The sequence below is a fragment of the Manacus vitellinus genome, unplaced genomic scaffold (assembly GCF_001715985.3).
Source record: "Manacus vitellinus isolate BGI_N305 unplaced genomic scaffold, ASM171598v3 scaffold_53_pilon, whole genome shotgun sequence".
NCBI classification, from domain to species: Eukaryota; Metazoa; Chordata; class Aves; order Passeriformes; family Pipridae; genus Manacus; species Manacus vitellinus.
Genome location: NW_021940637.1, coordinates 1,843,761 through 1,848,309, shown reverse-complemented (window position 1 = coordinate 1,848,309; position 4,549 = coordinate 1,843,761).

The window sequence follows — 4,549 nt, the reverse complement described above, 5'->3', positions numbered from 1 at the left end:
GCGCTTTTCCCCACACGGCAAGCAGGTGAGCGCTCCGAGCGCGGTCCGCAGCGGGTGGTGGGTGACCAGCCAAAGCAGGAGCAATTGCCGCACGTTTCCACCCTCTAATTCACATCTTCCTTTTTGACTGCCCTCTAAAAGGATGCCAGGCCAAAGCAGTCCCCCTGCGCTGCTGCTCCAGGACCCCCAGAGGAGCAGGTTACAGAAACCCACCGCATCCCGAGGGACGCTGTGCGAGGGAAAAGGCAGGAGGGAACTCGGGGATAAACACGATGGGGTCGCAGGGCACTGCCTGAACGGTGCCAGCGAGCTGAGGTGCGAACCCTGGACCGACCGTCCCCAACGGCTTCGGGCAGAAACGCGGCCGGGCCGAGCGGTGCCAACAGGTAACGCGTGGGGGTGTGTGGAACGGCTTTGGGCTGCCCAGCCCTGGGGAGCTGCTCACACGAGGGGGTGCTGCGGGAGGAGCCGGCAACACGCCGTGCGACGGGGACAGCGCCCGCACCGCCGACAGCCCGCCCGCGGCAGGGACCCACCGGGGCTCCCCCGAGCCCGCCCGGCCAGACACCTCGGCTCTGCCCGAACCGCGGCACATGGACCGGGAGCAGCGTGAGGGCGGCTCGGTGCGAGGAGCGCACGGCGAGAACGCGGAGAGGGGGCTGAGGGGGGAAGCGCCCACTTACCGCGTCCCGCCGGGCGGGGGAGGGTCGGGGCCGGCAGGAGCCTGAGGGGGCCGTGCCGGAGAGGTGAGGCTGTGACCCGGAAGCAGGCTGAGGGGGCCCCGTGCCGGAGGAGGGAGGCTTTGAGGGGCCCGTTCCGCCGCCCGCCCCGTCCGAGAGCCGAGGCAGGCACAGGAGGGAGGCAGAGGGAGGACAGGAGGGAGGGCAGAGGGAGGGCCCGGCCCCGCGCTCCGCCCAGGGTCAGCCCCGCGGGGGCGGCGGGCCGGTCCCCTCAGGGACAGGGACCGTGAGTGTGTCCCCGGCCGGGGCTCCTGGGCCCGGGTATGCCTCAGGGACACGGCGTGAGTGTGTCCCCGGTCCGGGGCCCGGCGCGGCCGCAGCAGTGCCGTGGGGCTGTGAGAGCCCCGCATTCCCACGGGTGGGACGCGGATAGACCACACGGGAACGGTCCGAAGCGTTCCAGAGCAGCACAGCCTGCCCAGACTGATCGGGGAACAGTGCAGAGGTAGAACCTGATTTCTGTGCTTTGGTAGATACACGAAAACAATACCAAGAAAATAAGGCAAGTCGCATAAGCCTTGTTCTGTATTCTAATACGAGATTGGTTATTGTGTGGTCTGAAACTCACCCAGTGAAATTGCCCACTGCTTGTTCAAGAAAGTGCTGTGATATAAAGAACGGCGATATAAAACAATATAAAGAATGTGCTATAAAGACATGTTCCCAGTCCTCACTGTGCACCTCAAGCTGCATTAACGTGCACGACCCCAAAAAACCTCTGCCACTCTGCTTTCCAAGCTGCCCCACCCCAAGTGTTGGCTATCAGCAGTGACATCCTTCATAGGCTCACTCTCCTATCATAGAGACATCCCCAAAACCTGTAAAACTAGATTTTCTCCCTCTTTATTTGGCAGACAGTAATTGCAATAAATACTGTTTGGCCTCCTTACATTTATTCTGGGCAAGTTAATATCCATCATTTGTTAATGAGGAATGATGTGGGATTGTTCACACCTTCACAATCAAATACAAGTGCCAGGTTGCCCTCACTTCCAATTCTCCCTGTGGTTAATGTAACACAAAGCTATGGTAACTTACCATACATAATTAGGAAGGCTGTTTCCATTTGCAGGAAGATGCAAAGATAGATGAATTAAAAAATAATTTTGTTCTAGGCAAGTGCTTAAAGACAGTGCTTTTTATTATCACAGTTGAAAAGAAACTTGGGTTCAGACTTGTTTGAACTATGCCCTGCTTGCCTGCCCTGGGAGTGGTCACAGCCCACGGGTTCCACCCAGCTCTCCCAATTCCAAAAGGAAAGTGGCTGCAGCTGATGTTACACAGGGCTGAGAACAGGAAAGAGAAGCAATAGTAAAGGTTTTAAAGGGCAGTGGAAGTATTCAGAACTCTCTGAAAGGGAAATACAGACACTGCATTCCTCGCCTTTAGCTCTACAATGTGATATGATCATGTGGAAGTCATAGCAATCGTCCTATAAAAATTCCCAGAGCAAAGGGCACAGCAGGAAGGCCACCTCCTTTGTTTGCTCCCAGCTGCAAGGAAGGGAACAAAACAGCACAACTGCTTTTCAAACTGGGACAAGCTCTCCCTAGACCCCAAATAACCCCAATTTGAATTTCCTATTTGCTGGCCAGCCCTGCAAGGTTTCCAAGAGCAAGGGTGGACTGAATCCCATCCCTGGTGCCATGTCCATAGGGCTTGCAAACCCAAGCACAGGTTCTGCCTAAGGAAGATGCAGCTCCTGAATTACTCTGTAGTTGTTCACTGTTACAACACTAACTCAGACATCTCTGTAACATCTTTGGCAATGAAAGTGAAAGCCTTGATGTGCATACAGGACAAGCACAGAAAGGAAAACTCAAAGCTGAGTAGTGTTTCCAGCAGGCAGCACCAGCAAACGCTGCAGCCATGCATTTACCAGCCCCCTTTAGGAAGTGAAGGAGAAGGAAGGCTGTACCTCATGTTCCCAAGGGGGAGTCCCAGGATCAAACACCAGAAAAACAACACCTGCATTTATTAACACAGGCAAATAGCTTATTTTACAGTTTCATCACCAATCACAGTTCCTGAAGACATCACTGAGTCTGTTCTTTAGCACAAACCTGAAGTCTTAGAGGCAGCTCACTGCAAAAATGGGACTGGTTTGTACACACCAAAGATCCACTGCATCTGAGGGACACAGGCAGGATGCAATTGCTCAAGGGCAGGAGAATGTTAATTAAGGCCAAAGTCCTCTTCATTTAACAGGTATATTCTAGTATCAGATGTTTTAATTACTTTACTTCTTTTTACAACACCCCAGACTAATTTAGGGTCGAGCATAGTTAGCTTTCTTATTAAGTAACTGTTTGGTTTTTAAAATCACATCTCGTGTACAGTCCTGAGCTTTGCTTTCTACTCTCACCCTCTGAAAAGCTGGCACTACAGATGGACATCACTGAGCTGAAGGCAAGTTTGGCTCCTACAGCACAGAACACCACTCTAACTTCCTTATGACTGAACCTTTTACCTTCTTTTGCAGGGAGGGAGTTTCCAAGCCAGAGCACACCCTTCCTTTGTATTATCTGAGGGAAGGTACTTGTGTGGGAATTCCTAAAGCTTCAGCACTACATGGGTTCTGCTTTCAGCTGAGGTCAAGGGGCTGCAGATAAGGAAGCTATGTTTAGCACTCCTGAAAATCCCACAGAATGAACACCTGACATGCTGTAATACCAGCAGGTTCAGTGCATGCTCTGCTCCTGAGGCACCCAGAACACAGTGAGGCTCTGCAGGTGTTGGGGCTCAGTTCAGAGCAGGCCAACTGCGTTTATCCTCTCTCTAAGTTATGCATGGCTTAGGAACCAGCCTAAGCCCCACTCACATCCTTACTGCAATTCCACTGAGAACAGATGTCTCAAGCTTAGTCCCAAGGAGCAAATGGGAGTCTCAGCTGTTCTGTGCAGGCCCCAGCAGCTGCAAGGGCAACACAACCTGCTCAAGCTAAATGTGCCGAGTGTCCAAGTGAGGACACTGCTCTCTGTGCACTCTTCCCAGAATTTTCTGTTTACTTCTGACTTCAATTTGCAGTATACAGGACAGGAGGTCCTTAGGCCATAGTCATGTTCTGCCTCAACTGCTGATCTCTATCCTGTTTTGCAACCCCTTTGAACCGATTTCCAGCTGTGCCATATGTCCTGCTATAACAGCTTGCCATTCTGCAGCAGAGCCAGAGGACAAGAACAGTGCACTATTCACCTCTACTTATTAAAGATCTGCTTGGACACACAAGTTAAGTCAACTCCTGTTTTTTCCTCCCTCACAAACCTTTAGCTGTTAAAGTTTTCTATCAGAAGTAGCTGAGGTACTTGATAGCCTCTTTAAGGGAATCAAGCAATTCCACAATGCAAAAGTTATATCTGAAAGACAGACATTGGGACAGGATTTCCAAATCAATTCAGTACTTGGTTAAATTTTCAAAGCAGCTGAAATTATGCATTGGACTACAAAGCCTTTAGCAGAACATCAGTACCGAGCCTCCAAGGGAGGCTTCTGGTGTCAGGAGAGATCATACAAATCTATGTTTCCTAGAAAGTGTGTTCCCTGCAAACACTCATGATTATTTCATCTTCCCTTCCCTCCTCTCCTCTCCCAAAAAACTAAGGACACCAATCCCAAGTTGACCCAGTCAGCACCACCTGCATGCAACATGTTTATAGTTCACATCTTCAAGCTTCAAAGCCCAATTGGATTCTCTCAAATCACAGTATCAGACAAAAATACAAGCCCTGCTACTGGTTTGTTCTGATTGCACCTGCAGACATTTTCATCTGTTATGGAAGAAAAAAAAAAAAAAGAACAAAAGCAAGCTA